The following is a 26,459-nucleotide window of genomic DNA, read 5'->3' on the forward strand; positions in this document are numbered from 1 at the left end:
CGTCCACTGTTCAAAGTGCCGTCAATGCGTAAATGCGGAACCAATGTCACCCCATACCACCACACCAGGTGATCGCCAGTATGGCGATGACGAATACACGCTTCCAATGGGCGTTCACCATGATGTCGTCAAACACGGATGCGATCATCATGATGCTGTAAACAGAACTTGGATTCATCCGAAGCAATGACGTTTTGTCATTCGCGCACCCAGGTTCGTCGTTGAGTACACCATCGCAGGCGCTCCTGTCTGTGATGCAGCGTCAAAGGTAAAGGCAGCCATGGTCTCCGAGCTGGTAGTCCATGCTGCTGCAAACTTCGTCGAACTGTTCGTGCAGAAGGTTGTTGTTCTGCAAAAGTCCCCATCTGTTGACTCAAGGATCGAGACGTGGCTGCACGATCCGTTACAGCCATGCGGATAAGATGCCTGTCATCTCGACTGCTAGTGATACGAGGCCGTTGGGATCCAGCACGGCGTTCCGTGTTACCCTCCTGAAACCACCGATTCCATATTCTGCTAACAGCCATTGGATCCCGAACAACGCGAGCAGCAATGTCACGATACGATAAACCACAATCGCGATAGGCTAAAATCCGACCTTTATCAAAGTCGGAAACGTGATGGTACGCATTTCTCCTCCTTACACGAGGCATCACAACAGCGTTTCACCAGGCAACGCCGGTCAACTGTGTATAAGAAATCGGATGGAAACGTTCTTCATTTCAGCACGTTGTAGGTGTCGCCACCGGCTCCAACCTTGTGTGAATGCTCTGGAAAGCTAATCATGTGCATATGACAGCATCGTCTTCCTGTCGGTTAAATTTCGCGTCTGTAGCACTTCATCTTCGTGGTGTATCAATTTTAATGGCCAGTAGTGTAAGTTTGTAAATCTCACACCTTGACAAAGGGGCTATTTTGTGGTTTGTGTACCACATCAACCGACCCAAAGTATGCTCAGTACAGAAGCCGATATTACGTTTCCTTAACCCTGCAGTTCTGTCAAGATTTTATCAATATACTGTAGCTAGGCACAGTTTACCAACATACAGTACCTAGGTATATTTAATTTCCCTCACTACTTTCTCTTGTCTAACCATGGTCATGATGTCGCACGTCAAATGGCGCTCTATTCATCAACCAGAACTGTCATCTGCAAAACAGTAGTAATACACTACTTTATCAGTTGCCTGCATCTATATAACAGGTAACTTGTATACCAGATGGTCTGTAAATATACCCGCCAGTGTATCCGCCAGACAGCTTTCCAGTGCAAACCAGTGTGTGGGAATATAGTTCGTCTTTATACTTAAAATTACTTGTATGATAAGTTAGGCTACGAGAGCTTGTACGTTTTTGTCTGACTTCACTCTCTTCATGAATTTTAGCATGTGCTCTGCATCATTATCAGAGAAAATAAAATTGCACAATACGAAATTCCCATAAATTCGCTAATTCATTAGTCACATTTTATTTCAGTTTTGTGGTTTTATTTTTCTTAAAGAACTCATGAATTTTTCTACCATACATCCCCATTAATAATTAGCATTGTTCTGCCTTTGTCAGCATTCATATTGCTACATATACATCTACATTATTGTTTATGTCACGTAATATTTTTTTTTAATTTTCACCCATCTTCTTTCTATAACGATTACTTTCGTCCAAAAGTTATTCCCGTCATTTTTCATGTTGTTTTATTATGTTGCAGCAGTGGAAACTGAGTCATTCCTAGGTATACTTTCGTATTAGCAACGATATTTTCAGTTACTGCTTCAAACCTTAGGTTCTATAATGTACTTCATTCCCTTACTTATTAATTCCAACTCTAGGCCCTTCAAGTGGATTTCATTATTATTTCAACCCTTCTAAGTAATTTAAAATTGCGGCTCCTATTGCAATCCATTCTGTGTCATATATTACCTTGTTTTTAACCTTGGTTTTCTAGCTTTTTGAGCTACCTAGTTCTCACTGTTTCACTAGCATAGTTCATATTGTCTGTAGCTGCCTGCAGGACCAATTTGGCTTCATTGATCATAGCACTTCACCTTGCACCAGACATTTGATATATAACTGACTATTCAGTATCTTTTTACTCTTAAATTTCGCTTGGGTCTCCCCTCACTAGGTTCTTTCACCTGAGTTGCTGTTCCACCATCGGTTTAACTTCCACACTCACATACTTTGCGATCGCTTTGTTTTTAACACTTTCTATTGCATCGAGTACGTCCGTCTGTCTAAAGTATTTTGATCCTGCTTCGTTGCTAAAGGAATAGCTTTCCCATTACCTGGTTACGTATCATTTCAGTAAGCACTTAGTGGAGGCAGAACTACACATTTATTAAACGTTCGTTCACTTTTCACCTTGTCTGTTATACAATCTCTCTCATTTACATCACATGTCCATCTGGTTTCTTGCCAGTGGCATTTTAAGGCTGCTTTTATCGTCGTTATTTTACACCGTCTCCCTCTATGAGTATAAGATACAAATGTAAGTTTGTCTTTAAAATACAGATGTTATCGTTGTGGACTCGAGTGAAAGCAAATATTCCATACGCGTCAACGATTTAAAATAATATTACTCCCGAAGTGGTAAATGTACATAAATATAAAACTCATAATATATCATACGGAACATTGATCTACATGGGTCAAATCGATACTGTTCAGCATAGTGTTTAATACGACAGTAGTTGCATATTAAAGTGACAGTTGCGCCTATCTCGTGTAATGGCGTACCAGACGAGATCTGCTGGACTGAGGAAAAGTCATCTGCCAGAGAAGTGTTGGAAGAGAACCACACCAAAACATTAATACTTTTGAAAACATACCGACACAATCTGAAAGGACTGTATTCAGAAATTTTCATGATGCCGATGAAGATCGCAGTAGTATGCGCTATCAGAAAAGAAAACATACGGACCACAGATCGACTCTTTTCTCGACTCCAGATAAGGGACGACAGCAATCATCTGGCATTTTCTTATCCTATTTAAACAATTTCTTCCCCGCTCTCCTTCTTCGCCACTCACACTAGATACCTCCATCACTTTTCTTATCCTTTCCCTCCTGGATCAGACCCAAGAGGTAAGGGTCCCACACACACGAACAATACTCGAAGACTGGACGAACTAACGTACTGTAAGCAATCTCCTTTGCTGAAGGACTGCACCGCTTCAGGATTCTACCAATAGTGCGGATTCTAACGTTCTCCTCCAGACCACTCTACATCTACAAACATCTATATCTACATATATACTCCGCTAGTCACCAGGCGGTGTGCGGCGAAGGTCACTATTCGCACTAAAGTCACATTTCCCCTCCTCTAATACACTCGCGGATCGCGAGAAGAGAAAACGACTGTCTGAACGCCTCACTACTTGCTCTAATTCCCCCTATCTTTGAATGGCGAACATTGCCCGATTTGAAAGTTGGTTGTAATAATATATGCTCTACATCCTCGGCGAAGATCGGGTTTAAGAATTTAGTGAGCAGCCCCTTCAGTTTACCGCGTCGTCTATCTGCAAGTCTGTCCCACTTCAAATTTTCTGTGATATTTGTAACGCTCTCGCGATGGCTATATGTACCAGTCACGGATCTTGCCGCTCTTCTTTGGACCTTCTCAGTCTCCTGGATCAGACCCAAGCGGTAAGGGTCCCACACACACGAACAATACTCGAAGACTGGATGAACTAACCTACTGCAAGCAATCTCCTCTGCTGAAGGACTGCGCCGCTTCAGGATTCTACCAATAAACCGCAATCTAGATTTCGCCTTACCTGATACTTGTGTAATCTGATCGTTCCATTTTGGATCATTTCGAATAGTCGCACCTAGATACTTGAACGATTTTACCACTTCAAAAGACTGGGCATTTACTTTGTTCTCGAACATTAATGGGGATTTTCGCTTTGTTATACGCAGTAGGATACACTTACCAATATTGAGAGATAACTGCCAGTCATTACACCACGCATTTATTTTCTGCAAATCCTCATTGATTTGTTCAAGCTTTCGTGTGATACTACTTTCCTGTAGACTACAGCATCATCGATAAAAAGTCTAATGCCGCTGTCAAAACCATCAACCAGATCGTTTATGTAAATCGTAAAAAGTAGTGGACCCATTACGCTGCTCTGGGGCACCCACTATATTACGCTTGTTTCTTTTGAAGTCTCCACATTCAGGACGACATACTGCTCTCAGTCTGCTAAAAAACATTTCATCGAACAGCACATGTCATTGCATAGACCATAAGCGCGTACTTTTCGGAGCAGGCGACAATGCGGAACTTAGTCGAACGCCTTTCGGAAGTCGAGGAATATGGCATCCACCTGGGTGCCGGTATCTAGAACCTGTTGTATATCATGCACAAATAAGGCCAGCTGTCTGTTTCATGACCGCTGTTTCCTAAAATCGTGCTGGATTCTGCAGATGAGCTTCTCAGAGTCTAGAAAGGTCATTATGTCTGAACACGAAATCTGTCCCATGATTCAACAACAAATCGAAGTCAGTGAAACTAGCCGATAATTATGTGCATCCGATTTTCTACCCATTTTATACATTGCTATGATCTGGGCCTTCTTCCAGTCCCTTGAAACTTCCCGCTGTTCCAATGATCTCTGATAGATGATGGTTAAGAATGGTGTTTTATTAGCGTAGTCAGTATAAAAACTTACGGGGATACCGTCAGTGCCACATGCCTTCCTGGCGTCTAGGGATCTTAGCTGTTTTACAATATGAGGTACACTAAACACTATGTCAGCCATCCTTGCGTTTGTTCGATAGTTGAAAGGGAGAATGGTGCTGCAGTGCTCTACCGTAAACGTGTTTTTGAAAGCTACGTTTAGAATTTAGGCCTTCTGTTTATCATCATCCGTTACATTACCCTTACTGTCATCAAGAGAAGATATTGAATCATTTGCTGCGTTAATAGATTTTATGTACGACCAAAATTTTTTGAGTTTTTTTAGAATCTGTAGATAAAACATTGCTTTGAAATTCATTAATAGAATCTCTCATTGACCTTTCGACCGCTGCTTTCATTTCGCATAATTTCTGTTTGTCAGCGTGACAGTGACTACGATTAAAACGACTGTGCAAAATTCTCTGCTTTCTCAGCAACTTCTTAATATGTTTGTTGAACCAAGGTGGATCCTTTCCCATCCCTATATTTTTCCAAGGTACATATTTCTCTAGCACGTGGTACCTTTGAATTCCGACCAAAGATGCTCAATATCTTTGTGGTCCGTGGTGAATGCTTTGAGCTGACTATGAATATACTCATTAATGAAGCTTTTATTTGCTTTCTCAAACAAGATAACTCTAAGTTGTTTCTTTGGTTTTTTGCAGCTTCCACTGACATGGAAGCCTCAACGACATTATGCTCGCTAATACTTTCTTCTAGATTAACTTCCTCAAAAGGATCAGGTCTGTGTGTCGCCAAGATATCTAATATGTTCCCATCTCGAGTTGATTTTCTAACCAATTGCTCAAGGATGTATGTTGAGAGTGATGTGTTGGCAGAAGAGCCAAACCGTGCTGCTAGAGGAGGCCGAAATGCACGCTATAAGCTCACGCAGACTGGCGTGAGGTCTGGAACAGTTATGGGAATTGAGTCTAATAAATAAAGTACGAAGCTCTTGGAATACTTAACTTTAATCCATAATTGGAGAACATCGGTCTGACGGTACAGGCTTTATAATCTCAATATAAACTGGTAATGACGCCTTGCTAGGTCGTAGCAATTGACGTAGCTGAAGGCTATGCTAACTATCGTCTCGGCAAATGAGAGCGTATTTGTCAGTGTAGCATCGCTAGCAAAGTCGGCTGTACAACTGGGGCGAGTGCTAGGATCTGTCTCTAGACCTGCCGTTTGGCGGCGCTCGGTCTGCAATCACTGACAGTGGTGACACGCGGGTCCGACGTATACTAGCGGACCGCGGCCGATTTAAAGGCTACCACCTAGCAAGTGTGGTGTCTGGCGGTGACACCACATTCCTCCCCCGCAAATGGGCGAACGGTTGTGTTATAAGGCTTCCGCCCTCCGTGGGAAGGACCCCATGTTGACGTATGCGACGAGGTGGGGAGCCTAACAACAGGCGAGGCTGTGTCACCCGCACCCGGCCATTCGGTCCGAGGGGAGCTAGGAAACGCCTGGAAACCTAGTCCAGGGTGCACGCCAACATGCGGTGTATGTGCCCGTAGATAGTCAGCAGGGGCCGAAGGGTCGACGTCCATCGAGTCGGAGCACCCGACTGGCGAAGACGACAGATGGCCGGAGCGGGCAAGAGTTCCATGGCGGAGGATAACTGGTCACGGGAAGCGATCGGCGGCGCGTGACCCAGGGAGGCGCCCGGCGGTTGCAGCGACGCGTCCACTGCGGGCGGCGCCATGGGGCGTCGCCATGGGGCAAAATGGAAGGCAGCGTCGGTAACACATGGGGATGAGGCGAGCCAGTGGATGGGTCCCCAGGGCGCTGACCGGACGGCACCGTCGCTGAGGCAGACGGGGAGCGGCAGAACCCGGGCGACGACAGAGGCGCAGCTGATTGAGATGCCGACGCACCTCACCAGAAGCCCCCAAAACCAGATACATCGCGCGGCCGAGGCAGCGAAGAATGCGCCCTGCGAGCCAACGCCGTGAACCTCGATAGTTGCGATAGTATACAACGTCGCCAGGGGCAAAAGCAGGTGGCTGCCGCTGCACAGGAACCTAATGCGGCGAATGCAGCAAAGACATCAAGGTTCGACGAGGACGACCGTGGAGCAACTCTGCCGGAGAGCGACCATCTCGGAGCTGAGAGCGATACGAGGACAAAAAGAGCAATAACGCGTCCTCCCGAGAATGCGACGCTTTCAACTTCAACATCTGGGACTTGAGAGTCCGGACCAAACGGTCAGCGGCACAGATTGACTGTGGCGAAAACGGCGCGGATGTCAGATGTTGAATACCATTTGCCTTGCAGAATGACTGAAATTCTGCGGACATGAATTGTGGACCATTGTCGGAAACAATAGTCTGTGGTAGACCTTCAATGAAAAAGATAGCGGACAACGCTTGGATGGTGGCAGAAGACGTCGTGGAAGACATCCGGACAACAAAAGGAAAATTACTGAATGAATCGACCAGAACCAACCATCGAGCATTCCAGAAGGGACCAGCAAAATCGATGTGTAAGCGTTGCCAAGGGGAAGTGGCTTTTGGCCATGCAAAGAATGGATGGTGGCAGAAGACGTCGTGGAAGACATCCGGACAACAAAAGGAAAATTACTGAATGAATCGACCAGAACCAACCATCGAGCATTCCAGAAGGGACCAGCAAAATCGATGTGTAAGCGTTGCCAAGGGGAAGTGGCTTTTGGCCAAGCAAAGAATTTCCGCGGTGTTGCGGATTGTTGTTCGGCACACGCCATGCAAGAAGAGCACATATGCGTAATCGCTACATCGATTCCGAACCAAGTACAGTACCGACGAGCAAGTTGTTTCGTTCGCACTATACCCCAATGTCCTTGGTGGAGAAGCCGTAAGACAGAGGACTGTAACGAACGTGGGACCACGACCCTGGACTGATCGTTATCAGAACGCAACAGCAAAACACCACGTCGAACAAAAAGTCTCTCTTTGTGAGCAAGAAATCGGCGAACCAACGGATCCTCGATCCGTGACTTTGACAAAGGCCATTGCGTAGCAACAAAACGCAAAACGGTAGCAAGGACAGGGTCAGCAGCTGTGGCTGTAGCTACACGACGAAAATCAATCGGAAACGATTCGACCACGTCATCGGTTTCCGCATCAATGAACATGCAAGCAAGTTCGGAAGAATCGAATGCTCTATCCTCAGCAACAGGCAAACGGGACAAAGCATCGAAGTTTCCGTGCTTAGCAGTGGACCGATACAAGATATCGTAGCGGTACTGCGAGAGGAAAATAGACCAGCGAATTAATTTCGGCGCTGTACGTGGAGGTACAGGCTTGTTCGGATGAAAAAGCGACGTCAAAGGTTTGTGGTCTGTGATGATGGTAAAGTGACGACCATACAAGAAATCATGAAACTTTGTAACACCAAATACGAGAGCCAAAGCTTCTTTCTCGATCTGTGAATAATTTCTTTGCGCAGACGAGAGCAATTTGGACGCAAAGGCAATGGGGCGATCATGCGATCCATCTTTGTGCGCAAGCACAGCACCGATCCCGAAATCCGATGCATCAACAAAAGGGGTTTCTGGGGATCGAAGGGCGTAAGGCAAGTATTGGAAAGGCGCGTTCGCATTCCGTCGTCCAGACGAACGGAACACCTTTACGGCGTAAGCGATGAAGTGGAGCTGAAATGGAAGAGGCGTATGGGATATCTTTATGATAATAGTTGATTTTTCCCAGCACACTCTGTAGCTGCTTCAAATTCTGCGGCGAAGGCAAGTCTTGTATGGCACGGAGGTGCTCTGGACTGGATGTATGCCTTGGGCATTGATTACATGTCCCAGATATGGCAATTCACGAGCAAAAACACACATTTGTCCTTCCGCAAGCGAAGACCATTTTGTCGCAAGACCTGAAATAACGTTCTGAGATTGGCTAAATGTTCTTCTTCCGTCTTTCCGGAGATCATAATATAGTCCAGATAGTTTGCTGCAGTAGGGACCGACGCACAAACAGTTTGTTGATATTGCTGAAACAATGCAGGGGCGGATGCACACCCGAATGGCAGTCTTTTGAATCGGTACAAACCAAGATGCGTGTTAACTACCAGGACGCGCTGGGATTCTTCGTCCACCGGTATTTGCAAGTACGCATCTGCTAGGTCCAACTTCGAAAAATATTTACCCGGGCACAGTTTGTCAAAAAGATCTTCCGGGCGGGGTAAAGGAAAAGTAGCAGTCACAAGTTGTGGATTCACTGTTGCCTTGAAGTCCACACAAAGTCGCAAATTTCCGGAAGGTTTTTTGCAAAATTACTAAGGGTGAAGCCCAGAGAGAAGCCTGCACACGTTCAATGACACCTTGTGATTCCAATTCGTGTAATGTTTTTGCGATCTCATCACGCAATGCGTGGGGAACATTGCGCGCTCTGAAAAATTTTGGTTGCGCGTTTACTTTCAGTTCCAAATGTGCTGCATAGTTCTTAGCGCAACCGAGGCCCGGTGCAAAAGTGTCTGCAAACTCTTCACATAGACGAGAAACACCGGCTGAAGGCACAGTCTGGTTCACTGATAGGACCTGATTGACTATAGACAAGTTAAACAACTGAAATAAATCTAAACCAAACAAGTTCACTGCAGAAGAAGAACGAAGGACGTAAAAAGACACAAGTTTTGTTTGTCCCTTGTATGTTGCAAGAAGGCTGCACTGTCCTAACACAGGGAACTTGTGACCTGAATATGTAGTTAGCTTAACATTTGCGTCATGCAACGGAGGTTTGCCCAGCTGTTGGTACGTGCCGCGATTGATTAGTGAAACTGCAGCTCCGGTATCGATCTGGAATGGTATCACGTTTCCATCAAAGTCCAAATCTACAAAAAGTCCTGCTGACAAGAGCGACTGTCTCGTGCAATGTGAACCGTTTCTGGGACAGAAGCACTTGCGACTTGACGGGATTTCCGTCGATGTCGATGCACACTTTTTGCGGGACGAACACAGTCACTGTTAGAGAGAGAAGCACTGGGCGGAGTGGCATTAATTACATGAATTTCCATGGGCGAAGGTTCACGAGCCAGAGTATTCTTGGTTCGATTCCGGCGCGAAGCAAAGGGCCTGGAACGGTGGTGAGTGTCCTATCGGAGCTTTTTCTGGAAAACACTTTGAACATGTCCTTTTTTATTACAGAAAAAGCAAATAGCTTGGCGTGACGGGCAATTCTCACACGAATGTCTAGTTGCACACCGCGGGCATGATTTTAGCACTGCATTTGCTTGCTTACGCGGCACACGTATCTGCACGGACGGGCACGAGGGCTGTTTACAGTTCCGTGCAGCTCTCCCGGCGGGCCGGTTAATGTGACACACGGCTGGCGAAGTTTCAAATGATTCCTGAGCAAAGTCAAGTGTGTCTTGCCGATCCAATATGTCCATCACTTGTTGAAGGGAGGGATTGACTAGTTTCAAAATCTGTTCCCGTATACGAACATCAGAAACGTTCTGTGCAATTGCATCACGCACCATAGTATCTGAATAAGGGAGTCCACATTCACACTCAAAAGCACATTCCCTAGTAAGGCCTTGCAAAGTTGCAACCCACTCCCTATTAGTTTGACCGGCCATACGTTTTGTACAAAAGAACGTATACCGCTTGGCAACTACATTGACTGATTCTTTAAAATATGCATCTAATGCAGACAAAATTTCTTCGTAGGACAGAGTTGCTACGTCGCGTCGGGAAAATAATTTCACTATCACACGGTATGTTTGCACCCCTATGCACGCCAGTAGGTGAGGCTGCCGCTCGTTGCCTTTAATTCTGTAGGCGGCGAGATGGAATCCAAATTGGCGTGACCACTCCGTCCAGCTTTCCAGTGCCGCATCGAACGGACGAAAAGGTGGTGCAACTGCATGTTGTGGCTGCGGTAGCGATGAAGCGGCGGCGGCCGCATCGTTTTGCATTGCACGTTGACCCTGGACGAGCTGTCCAAGGGCATCCAATAAGGCCTGCGTCTACTGATTCTGCAAGCGATAAAATTCGGACAGTACATCTGGAGAGTGTGGCGAAGTCATGACACAAGTAAATTAAGCAAGTATAAAGAAGACCGTTTGTAGACTCGTCGCCATGTGATGTGTTGGCAGAAGAGCCAACACCGTGTTGCTAGAGGAGGCCGAAATGCACGCTATAAGCTCACGCAGACTGGCGTGAGGTCTGGAACAGTTATGGGAATTGAGGCTAATAAATAAAGTACGAAGCTCTTGGAATACTTAACTTTAATCCATAATTGGAGAACATCGGTCTGACGGTACAAGCTTTATAATCTCAATATAAACTGGTAATGGCGCCTTGCTAGGTCGTAGCAATTGACGTACCTGAAGGCTATGCTAACTATCGTCTCGGCAAATGAGAGCGTATTTGTCAGTGTAGCATCGCTAGCAAAGTCGGCTGTACAACTGGGGCGAGTGCTAGGATCTGTCTCTAGACCTGCCGTGTGGCGGCGCTCGGTCTACAATCACTGACAGTGGCGAGACGCGGGTCCGACGTATGCTAGCGAACCGCGGCCGATTTAAAGGCTACCACCTAGCAAGTGTGGTGTCTGGCGGTGACACCTCGGAGAGCCCTCCCCGAATAACTTCACACTAGTCTTTGCTTCTTCCCTCTGTGATAAACGAGTAATTTTTTCAGTCAATGGACGCCAGATTAAATTCTCCGCCTATAACTAATGGATAATTTGGATATTTATTTCCTAATTACGCAAACTTTCCTTGAAACGTTCTGCGACGATTGTTGCGGATGCTGGTGGTCTACAAAAACATCGTAATACAATGGTCACTCCTTGTGTGACTGCCAGCTTTATTAAGAATGTTTCACAGTCCGGCCCAATATCCATCTCAACCGCGTTTAAACAGCTTTTAACTGCAATGAAAACACCACCCCCCCGTAGCATCAGTCCTTTCCTTCCTAAAAGTTGTCCAATCCGAGTTCAAAATTTCACTACTATTTATGTCTGGTTTTAACTAGCTTTCGGTACCTAATAAAATATTGACATTACTACTGTTTATTTCTGAGAGTAACTCGGGGGTCTTGCTACAAACACTTCGAGAATTTACTAACATGAGATTTAGTATATTTAAATCCTTTTTAATGACCTGTTTGGGCGAACTAACAATTTTTACAGGTGGCACACCCACATCAGTGTCATGAACTGGTAATTTTTCAGGCCAACGCTTTGCTGCCCGTGTGGAGGAACCTAATCTAAAAAAAAATCGTGTGCACGCCACAACTACTGTGCTACCCATGTAGCTGCTTCCTGTGAGTAGTGCACCCCTGATCTATCGAGGGGCGTCCTACAACGTTCTACCCCATAGCGTATGTCGAGGAATCTGCAACCATTTTCGTCACAGAGTCGACGTAGCCTCTGGTTTGGGTTCTACACTCGACTCCAAACCATAGCATCCCAGTCCACCCTGGGTACGATGCTGCTAACCGTCAGCTTGGCTTGCACTCCTCGAGAGATGGAGGCCGCGTTCGCCAATTTAGCCAGCCGTCGAAAGGACCCAAGGACTTCTCGGAACCCTGAAGACTGGCATCGTTGCTGCCGACATGTGCAACAATCTGTTCCCCAAACGCTCGATAGCCGCCGGAAGAGCGTCTTCCACATCCCGGACAAGAACCCCTGGCAAGCACACCAAGTGAAAGTTGGACTTATTCCTCTCCCTGGCCGCTACGTTCCTGAGGGGCTCCATGACCCGCTTAACATTCGAGCTCCCAGCAACTAACAAACCGCTATCCCCATGTGCTTGTCCGGACCTTGCTGAAGGAGCAGCCACTATCCTGGCAGAAGGCGCATTCTGTTCCGGCTCTACCTCCCCCCCCCCCCAACCACACCCCACCTAGAAATAGATAGCACGCTGAATATATTAGCATAGTGCATGGGATTTGGCAGGAGTCTGCGTACCCCATGCAGCCTTCGCCTTGAGGCTCGAGACCTCGACACAGTCCGCCACCCACACTAAGGTGAGAGTGGGCCGGCCGGCTCAGTCGTACCTGAGGTCGGCTCAGTGACAGAGAGCACATCTAGCTCAGCAGATGGTGCCCCAGGCACTCCATCCACACCGCAACTCAAGGTGGCACTCTGGAGCCTGTTGACTGTGGCCAACAAAGCTTCCAGCTGCGTTTTGACTGTGGCCATCTCCTCCTGCATCCGCACCGATTCCCTATCCATCTAGCTAATACGTGATTCAGTATAAGGAACTTAAGGAAGCCCACTGCCACACAAGGTTAACAGCTACACTCTAGTTGGCATAAAGGACACTCAACAACGAAAAACAATAAAAATGTATTGTAGAAGCTAGATCTGATGCTTATTTTCCTGCTAGGGGCGATCTAGTGAATACTAGAGAAAAAATCAGTGACCTACAGTAAACTGCTAGGGGCTATGTAGAGAATATTATTAAGGAACTAAACAGTTACGTATGGTAAGCTACACCTACTGATTATCCCACGTATTTATCACATAAACAAACGTTTACCTACACGCAAAAATGACCTAATAAGACTACAAAACTTCTACCTTCAATGTACCGAGTCTAAATGACACTAATAAACGTAAATACTGTAAATATTGAGTACTGTACACTGACTTAATTGATAATCCCCCGTATTTAACTTCAGTTAAGAATGTAAACAAACGTTTGCGTACACCTGAAACTGTCCTCAACAGGAACTTCGCATGCCACACCTGTCCAGGTTTCCTTTCCTATCTTCCGAACATTTTATGTTGTTCTCTGTGACCTACTATGCATGGTGAGCGGAGACAATCGCAACTAATGAATTCTCCTCTGTGTGGCACCCAACCTCTTTTTGTTGTTCATCTTTGGTTTGGTACGGTTTTCAGCACTGTGGTTGGTGTACCAGTTGCGGCTGGATGTGATAGTAGACGGTGATACCTAACATCAACATGTTCTGCATTGTCTTTCCGTTCTGAAGTCACTCCAACGGCCAGTATAAGTTCTGAAGTGGAATACTTCTCAACAATAAAACCGAAAGAGTGTCTCTAAATCGAGTAAGATATTTTAGAAGTTAGTAAGAAAATTGGATTTTTCTGTGCCCCTTTCAAAAGGAGGAGAAAACTGGATTATAGGCGACAAAGAAAGGGTATGGACACCACAGAGTACGTATATCCCATCCCCTCTCAGGAGCATAATTATGACAAAAGATACCTAGCGTCGCCGGGAAATGTCGATGAATATTTTGTCTCTAACAAAACTTGTTCTCTGCGACCTAATCTATCAGCCCTACTCGGTTGATGCAAGAACTTTGAAACTTCTGTGTATGCATCCAGCACAATAGTTATCATAACGAGGAAATCAGCTACTGTAGCTCTTTTGCACAGAGATTTATGTGTCTTCCTTTCACATTTTTTCGGTGATGCAGCTTATCATTGGAGGCGGCACTGATGCTGCTGGGATATCAATAAGATGAATTCTTCGAAGCGGCATTTCCCGTATTCGGTGCACTCAAAGTACTTCATTGGCTCCTCTACACCCCTTTGCATGGTGTGACAGATGTGATGTTCCGTTTAGTTTCGTTCCTGCTCGTCCTTTTTATATATAGGTGGACCTTGTATGTGCCGGGAGCGAACTTAAAACGAAACCTGTACGATGTTTACTATCCTTAACAGTTTCCGAACACTCCCACCAGAACATGTCATCGAAGTATCCTTATTGTCTCATATTAGGCGTCTAGTATGAGGTTGAAGCATTGAATGCCCAGTTTAACAGTGTACGTGTCGCACTATAAAATCAGCAATAAAATGTTTTATTGTGGGTGTGTGACTATTGCTCCTGGCGATGGGGTAAGAAGCTGATGTTTTCCAGTACCACCTAAGCTAAATCAACATTACGAGCAATCCGGTCTATAACTGTTACCTCTTGTTTTTGTGATATTTCTCCCCTGGAAACTACGCAGTTTAATGACTGTTATTTTATGTCGATAAGCACAAACCTCTTTCCTAAATTGCTCTGTGACGACGATAGAGAACAGGAAGTGAGAAATTTCGTGGAACGTTGAGTATCATGACTTCGAAGTATGTATTGTGGGGGGAAAAGAATTATTACGTAAGTGCCTCACCTGCAAATTACTCTGCAGGCACTCTCTGCAAGGTTGTTGATACCGCTCACCGGAAGTTGCCAAAGGCAGCATACTTACGTAGGGAGGTCTCGGCGCGTAGTATGGTTCGTCGTTGGAGAAAATATTATTTTCCCTTTCCAAGTTCCTATAGCTAAACTCCAAACACAACGTGCAACGACTAAAGGGTAATAGAAAGCTGCTCGTCCATGGAAACAAATGTTCAGATCATAGGTTAAGTAATTTTAGTAGCAATATACTGCAGATTTCAGATAAGATATTACCCAAAAATAGTGCGAAGAACTCCAACCTGTATAAGGGAAAGATCGTGTAGAGCATGGGATAAATAGAAACTTGAGTCCCGTTCCGGTTCACATGTTAGGCTACTAAGGTGCAATCAATGTCAAAGTATCTCGAGAACGATTTTTTCTCAGCAGGGGAGTGTGTGCTGAATGGAGACTTCCTGGCAGGTTAAAACTGCGTACTGCACTCGAATCTGGCACATTTGCGTTTGTCAGAGAAGTGCCCTACCGAATGAGCTATGCAAGCACGACCCACTAACGGCCCTCACGCTTCCAGTTCCAGGCAGTCACATAGTTTTTATCCCTCAAATTCCAATTTCAAATTACAATCCGTCGGTGAGGGAAGTGAAAGCAAAAAAAAATATATCTGCTCGCAAAAGGCCTCCTGAAGTGTCAAAACGTTAAAAACACAAGAACGCACAGCTTGTGGTGTTATGGAAATGGATCATTACGCCATGACCTGAAGTTTTTTGAGTACTACATTTATGGATCAAAACATTATGACCGCTCACTCCCGTGAGACTGAATGCCGCTTGGTAGCGTTGGATGCACATCTACATTCACACACATACTCCACAAGCCACCATATGGTGCGAGGCAGAGGGTACCTTGTACCACCAGCAGTCATTTACTTTTCTCTTCCATTATAAAATAGGAGCCCCAATTTACACTCCTGGAAATGGAAAAAAGAACACATTGACACCAGTGTGTCAGACCCACCATACTTGCTCCGGACACTGCGAGAGGGCTGTACAAGCAATGATCACACGCACGGCACAGCGGACACACCAGGAACCGCGGTGTTGGCCGTCGAATGGCGCTAGCTGCGCAGCATTTGTGCACCGCCGCCGTCAGTGTCAGCCAGTTTGCCGTGGCATACGGAGCTCCATCGCAGTCTTTAACACTGGTAGCATGCCGCGACAGCGTGGACGTGAACCGTATGTGCAGTTGACGGACTTTGAACGAGGGCGTATAGTGGGCATGCGGGAGGCCGGGTGGACGTACCGCCGAATTGCTCAACACGTGGGGCGTGAGGTCTCCACAGTACATCGATGTTGTCGCCAGTGGTCGGCGGAAGGTGCACGTGCCCGTCGACCTGGGACCGGACCGCAGCGACGCACGGAATGCATGCCAAGACCGTAGGATCCTACGCAGTGCCGTAGGGGACCGCACCGCCACTTCCCAGCAAATTAGGGACACTGTTGCTCCTGGGGTATCGGCGAGGACCATTCGCAACCGTCTCCATGAAGCTGGGCTACGGTCCCGCACACCGTTAGGCCGTCTTCCGCTCACGCCCCAACATCGTGCAGCCCGCCTCCAGTGGTGTCGCGACAGGCGTGAATGGAGGGACGAATGGAGACGTGTCGTCTTCAGCGATGAGAGTCGCTTCTGCCTTGGTGCCAATGATGGTCGTATGCGTGTTTGGCGCCGTGCAGGTGAGCGCCACAATCAGGACTGCATACAACCGAGGCACACAGGGCCAACACCCGGCATCATGGTGTGGGGAGCGATCTCCTACACTGGCCGTACACCACTGGTGATCGTCGAGGGGACACTGAATAGTGCACGGTACATCCAAACCATCATCTAACTCATCGTTCTACCATTCCTAGACCGGCAAGGGAACTTGCTGTTCCAACAGGACAATGCACGTCCGAATGTATCCCGTGCCACCCAACGTGCTCTAGAAGGTGTAAGTCAACTACCCTGGCCAGCAAGATCTCCGGATCTGTCCCCCATTGAGCATGTTTGGGACTGGATGAAGCGTCGTCTCACGCGGTCTGCACGTCCAGCACGAACGCTGGTCCAACTGAGGCGCCAGGTGGAAATGGCATGGCAAGCCGTTCCACAGGACTACATCCAGCATCTCTACGATCGTCTCCATAGGACAATAGCAGCCTGCATTGCTGCGAAAGGTGGATATACACTGTAGTAGTGCCGACATTGTGCATGGTCTGTTGCCTGTGTGTATGTGCCTGTGGTTCTGTCAGTGTGATCATGTGATGTATCTGACCCCAGGAATGTGTCAATAAAGTTTCCCCTTCCTGGGACAATGAATTCACGGTGTTCTTATTTCAATTTCCAGGAGTGTATTTTATGTTCGTAGTCCTCAAGCGAAACGTGCGTTGTTGGCAGTAGAATTAGTCCGCAGTCAGCTTTATATGGCGGTTCTCTAAACTTTTTCATCGAAAATAACATCTTCCCTCCAGAGATTTCCATTTGAAGCACCTTCGTAATAACTGCATGTTGATCAAACATACTGGCAACCAATCTTGCAGCCCACCTCTTAATTGCTTCGATATGTTAATTTGATCCGACCTGGTGGGGATCCTAAACACTCCAGCCGTACTGAAAAACGGGTCGCACTAGTGGTCTACACGCAGTCTCCTTCACAGAGGAATCGCACTTCCCTAAAATTCGCCTTCCCTACTACAGCCCTCACACGCTCCTTTCATTTCATACCTCTCTGTAGTGTTACGCACAGGTACTTAATCGGCGGGGCTGTGAAAAGCAGCACACTGCTAATGCTATTTAGTCGAGCATTAGGGGATTGTTTTTGGTACTCATCCGCAGTAACTTACAGTCTTCTAAATTTGTAGCTAGCTGCCATTGATCACCTCAACTGAAATTTCCCGTAGATCACATCATCAACAGCAGCAGATTGCTGCCCACCTGTCTGTCAGATCACTTACCATATATAGAATAACAGCGGACCTATCACACTTTCCTGGGGCACTCATGACGATACCCTTGTCCCTGATGATCTCTCGCCCTCGAAGGAAACGTACTGGCTTCTGTTACTTAAGAAGGCTTCGCGACAGTCACACCTATTCCGCATGTTCGTACCTTCGTCAACAAGCTTCAGTGGAATACAGGAAATTTAGCAACATGGAGTGTGCACGTTGCCCTTCATCCATGGTTCCCAGGATATGATGCGAAAAAAGGGCAACGCCAGTTTTGCATTAGTGATGCTTTCTAAAACTGTGCTGATTTATGAACAGAAGCTTTTCCCTCTCTGGACAGTTTGTTGTATTCGATCTGAGAATATGTTCAAGAATTCTGCTGCAAATCGATGTGAAGGATATTAATCTGTAATTCTGCGGGTCCGGCTTTCACCCTTCTTGTTTGCAGGAGTCCATCGCTTTCCAGTGGCTTTAAATATGGCCGAGACGCTCCTAATAAACGCAAGCTAAGCAAAGGCCCAGTTCTGTAGAGTACTCTTTGTAAAACCGAATTATGATTCCATCCGGACTTGGCAACTTACTTGTTTCAACTCTTCCAGTTGCTTCTCTTCGCCGGGGATGCCTATTACTGTATCCTGCACACCAGAGTCTGTGCACTCTTCAAACGACGACGGTATGTTTGTACGATCGTCCTGCGAGTACGATTTCTTAAACGTGAAATTTAATCTGTATCTTCCTTTTGCTGTCTTCTATTGACACGCCTTACTAGTCAACGCTTGACCGGGTAGAAACTTTTGATCCGCTTAGCAATTTTACGTAGGACCACAATTTTCTCGGTTTCTCGGCAACATCTTTTGCTAAGGTATGACGGTGGTAGTTGTATGCTTCGCGCAACGATTTCTTTAAGAAGCACAATCACTTCTAAATTTAGCCTGTCGTCATTTGCTCGTCCTCTTTTGAACCGAGGGTGCAACAGTCATTGCTTCGTCAGCATTTTGCGATTCTGTTATTAAATCACGGCTAGTATTTTCCGTCCTTAATCCACTTACTCGGCACATTTTTCTCCAGAGAGCGATCCCTTTAAACTTAGCCCATAAATCCTCTACTTCCACCAAACCGGAACTAAATGATATCCATTTATTGTCTAAGTTAAGTGGTATGCTAGCTATTGATTATGGTATTACGGTGAAGAAACAAAAGGGTGTCCAATGGGGAAAGGTCAATATTCGGGGATACGACAGGAACGATAATTCGAATTGGCTCTAAAATGCACACCTTAAGAACTATGAGCAATTGTTCATCTTCGTTACTGTGAAATACTGCTCTTCTGCAGAGGAAGTCTTCATAACTGAAGATATGCGTTTTCGATCCGATGCTTGTTAGGCAATTTTTTCTTGATGTTATCCATCCTACTTTCTGTCAAATAATAGGACTCAAAGAGTTTGCCGAAGAAGAGATTTGTTCCACAATATGGATGATGAATAAACGTTCATACATCTTGAGGTATGCATTTTAGAGCTCAAATTTACTACAGTTTTTTGCTTCAAATGATCGTTCCTGTCAGACCCCTCAAGACTGATTATTCCTCCTCGGACAACGCGCAAATATGTAGCAGGGACCAATGGGGAAACATTATAGCGAGAATACGACCATTCAAATGGAAAAATCGTCTGAAAAAGAGAAACTTGTTAATAGCCGGCAGTATGGGAACGAGCGTCTCAGAAACTGCAAACCTGGTCGGCATTCGCGAGCTACTGTCGTGTTCACGGAAAGTAGATGAAGGACGGTGAAACAGCGAGAGCTCATGGCAGAGCGTGTAGGTCAGAACCTTGCCCGTTCTGTTAAGCAGGATAGGTGGTGATCTGTGACAGATCTGATGACAGAATGAAACGGAGGTGCTCACGCTAGTTTCGGAATGCACCGTCCAGTGCACATTTCGTAACTGCTCACATTCCTCCGCAGCAGATGACCCCTGGCACTACATGCTAACGACACACTCAGTTACTATTCTAGCGTGTGCAAGATAGACGCAGGGTCGTGGATCAAGAGAAACTTTTGTTCTGATCAGATGAATAATGTTTTTTGTTGTAATAGATGGTCGTGTCCGAATTCGCTTTCATCCAGGCGAATGGAAATATTCCCCTATGCTTCCATGGAACTTGTGGTAGTAATCAAAATCTGTGGATTGCTTGACCATTATTGTGGACTACCTGAATCTCTTCACGCTCCTTGTTCTCGCTGACGAGAATGGTATCTTCCAGCAGGTAAACGGTCCATATTACGGTACAAGAATTGTACTATAGTGGTTTGAGGAACATAGTACTGAACTCCCGTTGATTCCTTTATCATTAAACTCGTCTTATATGAACCCGATGGAACTCATCTGAGCCCGCATTTTACGGAGTTTGTGTGACCTGAGTGTAGACATTTGGTGGCGCATAACTGTGTAAATCTAACAAGGACTTCTCAAAGCCATGCCAATCAGAATTATTGCTTTATTCAGTTACAAAGATGGCATAACACGCTATAATGCATTTGGTCATGTTGGTTTGTCTCTTCAGTGTATGTTATCGAATTATCGCCTACCTTTGTCATTTACTGTCTAGGGGTAGTGCCTATAGCTAACAATGAAGACATCCTGGGTCCTGGGGCCGAAGCAACCCTCTCCTTAAGTTCAAAATAAAAATCACTAGCAATGGCGATCGAAGACTCGCGGTATGAGGAATCAATGTCGTTCTGCCAGTCGTACTGTAAAAGTGGGTGAAAGAATAGACAGAACTTCGGGACACACTCTTGCCCTTGGAATAGAAACCCACCCCTAAAAGGCGGAAGAATTAGCAATGAGCAACGGAATGAGGATGCAGAAGGTAATGGGAACCACTGCATTAAAGATACACAATGTGTATCCACAAGACGTGTGGCCTGTAATTGGAAAAGTGACATGATGTTCATTCCTTTGCCAAAAGTTTGCTCCCTAATTAGGTATTCTTGGAGAGAACTAACATTCGGAGGTGGGGAGGCGATGGATAAACTATGAGAAAAAGACTGAATGATAAACGAAGGTATAACATCCTAAGAGTCAGAGGTCTGAATGTGGTAAGGAAGCTATAAAATCTGAAAAAGGGATATTCATCGTTTCAGTCCATATACAGCGGAGGTCAGTGAAGTCAAATGGAATGATGATAAGGATTTCTTGTCAGACTAGTACAGCGTAATATCAAAAGAACTAGAAAACTTAGTGTCAGGAAAAAGATTCTTTATGATTAGCTAGGTAGTTAGGAGAGTGAGTTAGCGTGAACAGCTGAGTGACAGTGGTCTGCTCACCAGAATTAACAGCAGACTAGCTCAAACAGCAACAGTCCTAGGGTAAATACCGATGTCACAGGAAAAAGAAGAAGAGATAGAGGAAGTCTATAACGACATTACGAGGGTAATACAGAATGTAAAGGAAGCTAAAAATCTAATAATCACGAGTAACTGAAATCTGTAGTAGTGGAGGAAATATGTAGAAGAAAGAGTTATAGGACAACACAGGCTTGGTAGAAGGAACGAGACAGCTAATCGAGCTCTGCAATAAATTTCCGATAACAATTGCAAATTCACTGTTCATTTTTTTTCTTTTATTGTAATTTCATTCCCCTGCCCCATATGGGAAGGGGAGCGCTGGCAGTGGCACAGTCCACTGCTCTTCAACCAAATGGCTTTAACAAAAATACAAGGGGAACTCTTACATGAAAAACCGTGTAAAAAGGGGGACACAAGAGTAAATGGAGATGATGGGAGTTAAAATATACACTAATATGGGAACATTAGGGAACAATTAAAAAGTCGACATAAAGTTAAAACAACACAGCTGGCAATTCATTGCATACTTAAAATCACTGGATTCAAACACAAGGTAAAAGTGGGGCACAGTATAAAATTCACACAGAGCAAGACATTTAAAAAACAAAACCACTGGAAACGGTGAAATACTCGGAAAGAATAAAAAGAACACTGGTAGGGACCTGCCGAGTGACTGGAGGTTGTAGAGGAGGGAAAAAGAGGGGAAGAGGGATGGGGTGGGGCGGGTGGAAGAGGAAAAGGGGGGGTAGGGGGCGCCCCAAGAGGCAGGAGACGAGCAGGGTGCAAGATGAAGATGGAAGACAAGTCAGGAAAGAGTGCAGAGACACTGAAGGGGAGCGTATGAGAGGGAGGGGGTGTAGGATGAGGAAAGCCACTCAGGAGAAGGGAGGGTGAGAGAGGGAGACCTGAGGAGGAGGCAGGAGGAAGGTGGGGTTAGAGTTGGCTCGAGGGGTAGACGTCAGGGCGAAGTTCATCATCCAGGACGGGTAGGTGTGGAAGTTGCATTGGGAAGGAGGTGGAAGATGTGGACACAATAGTAAAGGGGCTGCAACGGGCTGGTAGTGGAGAGGAAGGGGGACACCAAGGTGTAGGGGGAATCGAGTCGGTGAGCAAAATACAGGGTGCAGATGTGGTTAAGGGAAAGGAGAGGGTGGGGGAACAGGATGAGGTCGTAGAGATGCACGTGAGGGACAGAAGGCGGATTTGGAAGGTGAGGCGGAGTGCATGGCGCTCGAGGATTTGGAGGGCGTTATAGAACCTGGGAGGTGCGGAAATCCAATCAATCCTGGCATAACAAAGGATGTAGCGGATCAAGGATTTGTAGGTGTGAAGGATGGTGGAAGGATGCAGTCCCCAAGTCCAGCCGGACAGGAGTTTCTGGAGGTGGAGACTGTTGTGGGCTTTGTGTTGGATGGTAAGCAGATGGGGAGTCCAGGTGAAGTGGAGGGTGAGGGCAGGGTATTTGGGGGTAGGAGTGAGGTGGATAGGACGACCATAAATGGTTAGGTAGAAATCATGGAGATGGAAGGAGTGGGGGGGGGGGTGTCCTATGATGATCGCCTGGTTCTTGGAGGGTTTGATACGAAGCACTAATCAAAGACCACAGGAGGAAGAGGTAGGCTTGGCTTGGAGACTCTAGAAGATTACATCAGTTCGATTACATCAAAGTAAGGCATTTAGAAATCTGGTGTTGGATTGTAAGGCATACCCAGGAGCAGGTACACAAGGGGCATTTATTAAGTAACGCACCACATTTTTTTCGGTCATTTTTGCCTGAAATAATGCGGAATTTGTTAAGGGACACGGTGGTGCCGCACAGTCCATGACTGCAGCGCCCTAGACCGCTCGGCAAGTCTCACGCGGCTAAAACGCTAATCTGTAGAGTGGCACCAAATCACCTCTCCTCAGAACAAAAGGTTCAAAGTCGCACCCTCAGCCGGTAAATTGACGGCCACACTCTTCTGGGACTCTGAAGGGATTTTTCTGTTCGATGTTGTCCCTCACGGTATACCTACCAACTCTGAACTGTGCTACCCTCAGGAAATTGAAAAGACAAGTTGCGCTTGTTCGTCGTCACAAAAATGCAACCGTCTTCTCGTTCTCCATGACAACGCAAGGCGTCCCACAAGGTTTTGCTCCCGAAAGGAGCTCACAAAAATTAATTGGATTTTTCTTCTTCATTCACTATACAGCCCAGATCACGTGCCTTCGCCGGGGAGGGGCGGGGGGAGCAGAACGTGGAAGATGGGAAGGTTATTGATGCAGCAAGGCGTTGGGTCTAACATCAGTGAGTAGAGTGACACCATGTGGGCTTACAAGCTGTCCCAGTAACGTGGCATAAGGCTGTTCCTTTGAAGCGAAATTATGTTGAAAAAGAAATGTGTTGCACGAGCTATTGAACGCCCTTCGTAGACTCGAATTATGATTTAGTTATGTTCAAGAGTATACTGTAGTTTAAGAGGATAGTTCGGAAGAATCCGCGTGGAAAGTAGTGGAATACTGAAGTACTGAGGGATGATGAAATGTGTTTTAGGTTCTCCAAGCCTGTAGTTACCATGATAACAAATATCACAGAAGGTGGCTCACTTGAAGAGGAATGGCCGCCTCTAAGAATGGCAGTCACTCAAGTTGAGAAGAAAAATATAGGTCGAAAGAATCGTTGTGTAACTGGAGAAGTACTTCGACTGATCGATGAGCGAAGGAAGTAGAAACAGAATAGGGATAAGATAGGATTACAGCAATATAGACGACCTAGGACTGTAGTAAATTACATAGAGCGTAAGAGGAATTGTTCACAAGATTAACGTCAAGAAATAAGGAAGCGAAGGTCAGAAAGACTGACTTAGAATATAGAGAAGACTAAGCAACCTTCTTTGCAATTAAAAGTCAAGGTGACAATATTGGGTCTGAAACTGTAATTGCACTGTCAAACGCAGACAGAAGAGTCGATGGGTGGAAAGGGTACACTGAAGACCTCTATGAGACGGAGGAAGTGTCTGATGAGGTGATAAAAGGAGAAATGGGAGTAGATACGCAACATGTATGGGATGGAATATTAGAGTTTAACAGAGATTTGAAAGATGTGAGATCAAATAAGGCGGCAGGCATTGATAATATAACGATGTAAACTGAAAAAATGAATTAAAATTTGAACCAGCGCCGGGATCCCGATGCTGACTCGAGTTTGGAAGGGGGAAGAGCTATGGGCTGAAGTGTGAACTGGAATCTGCATCGACTAGGAAAACGTACTACCGTGGTTTGTGTAGCTGTGGTAATTGAAGTACCAATGTGGCGCAACGTATTACGTGTCTGAGCAGTGAGGAGCGGAAGTGGGAATCCAAACGCTGGTATAAATTTCAGTGCATTACTTCATCCTACTTCAGTATCGTAGATAAAGGTGAGACTCTATATTATGTCTCACGAATATCAACTGTAGACTATTAGATACCATTCCCTAGTAGTTTCTGAAATTACTGGGGAGGCTGCACCCAAACGATTATTTGAGTTCGTTTGTGGAACTTGAAATACTCCAGATATTCCTTCGGAATTTAGGGAAAGTATGATATATACAAACCCGAAAACAGCAAGATAGGTAAGCGTGAAAACTGTCATATAATCAAGTTAACAGCTCACGCATTCACGTTGCTCACAAGAATACTATACAGAGAAAAAGGGGAAACAAATTGAGGAACGGCTAGATGACAATTGGTTTTGGCTTTACGGTAGGTAAAGGAACCACAGCACTGTTCAAAGACCCCAGGAGGAAGAGGTAGGCTTGGCTTGGAGACTCTAGAAGATTACATCAGTTCGATTACATCAAAGTAAGGCATTTAGAAATCTGGTGTTGGATTGTAAGGCATACCAAGGAGCAGGTACACAAGGGGCATTTATTAAGTAACGCACTACATTTTTTTCGGTCATTTTTGCCTGAAATAATGCGGAATTTGTTAAGGGACACGGTGGAATATTTCCGCTTAATCTTCTGTAGTTTCATGAAGTTCCGATAGATTGCAGCGTTATATGTAGCCTTCAAAATTGCGCCTGCAACGGAGATGCGTTCGAAGCAGAGAGCTGTCATTGAGTTTATTTTGGTGGGAGACAAGAGTATCGCAGATAATCACTCGATGAATTTCTGTGGAAATCTGACAGTGAAAAAAAGCACGGTGAGTCACTGGGCAAGGTATCTGTCATCATCGCAATAAGGTCGCGCAAACCCGTCCGATCTCCCACTTGTCAAATGGTTCAAATGGCTCTAAGGACTATGGAACTTAACATCTATGGTCATTAGTCCCCTAGAACTTAGATCTACTTAAACCTAACCAACCTAAAGACATCACACAACACCCAGTCATCACGAGGCAGAGAAAATCCCTGACCCCTCCGGGAATCGAACCCGGGAACCCGGGCGCGTGAAGCGAGAACGCTACCGCACGACCTCCCACTTGTCAGCGGCACACAACTGCAACTCCTGCAACTTTGCAGCGTGCGCACACACTCTCCTTCTAGGTGGTCGTCGCACAACAGCCAAACACTCCGTTTCTCAGAAGGATGTCTCTATTGGCAGTGCTGATACACTCGTCCTCCAGTCGTGGTACTCAAAGGTGTGTGGCCGCTTGGTTTCTCGCCGTCTAACAAACGGCCACAGAGAGCATCGAGTGACCATCTGTGTGGAATTGTTTGGACGTTACGAGGCTGACGGTGAAAACTTATGTCGAACATCGTCACAGGGGATGAAACATACGTTGGCAACTTCGAACCGGAAAGAAATCGCTAATATGTGTGTGTGAGTGAAATCTTATGGGACTTAACTGCAAATGTCATCAGTCCCTAAGTTTACACTCTACTTAACCTAAATTGTCCTAAGGACAAACACACACACCCATGCCCGAGGGAGGCATCGAACCTCCGCCGGGACCAGCCGCACAGTCCATGACTGCAGCGCCCTAGACCGCTCGGCAAGTCTCACGCGGCTAAAACGCTAATCTGTAGAGTGGCACCAAATCACCTCTCCTCAGAAGAAAAGGTTCAAAGTCGCACCCTCATCCGGTAAATTGACGGCCACACTCTTCTGGGACTCTGAAGGGATTTTGCTGTTCGTTGTTGTCCCTCACGGTATACCTACCAACTCTGAACTGTGCTACCCTCAGGAAATTGAAAAGACAAATTGCGCTTGTTCGTCGTCACAGAAATGCAAACGTCTTCTCGTTCTCCATGATAACGCAAGGCGTCCCACAAGGTTTTGCTCCCGAAAGGAGCTCACAAAACTTAATTGGATTTTTCTTCATCATTCACTATACAGCCCAGATCACGTGCCTTCGCCGGGGAGGGGGGGGGGGGGGAGCAGAACGTGGAAGATGGGAAGGTTATTG

This window comes from Schistocerca cancellata, chromosome 9 (assembly GCF_023864275.1).
Source record: "Schistocerca cancellata isolate TAMUIC-IGC-003103 chromosome 9, iqSchCanc2.1, whole genome shotgun sequence".
Lineage (NCBI taxonomy): Eukaryota > Metazoa > Arthropoda > Insecta > Orthoptera > Acrididae > Schistocerca > Schistocerca cancellata.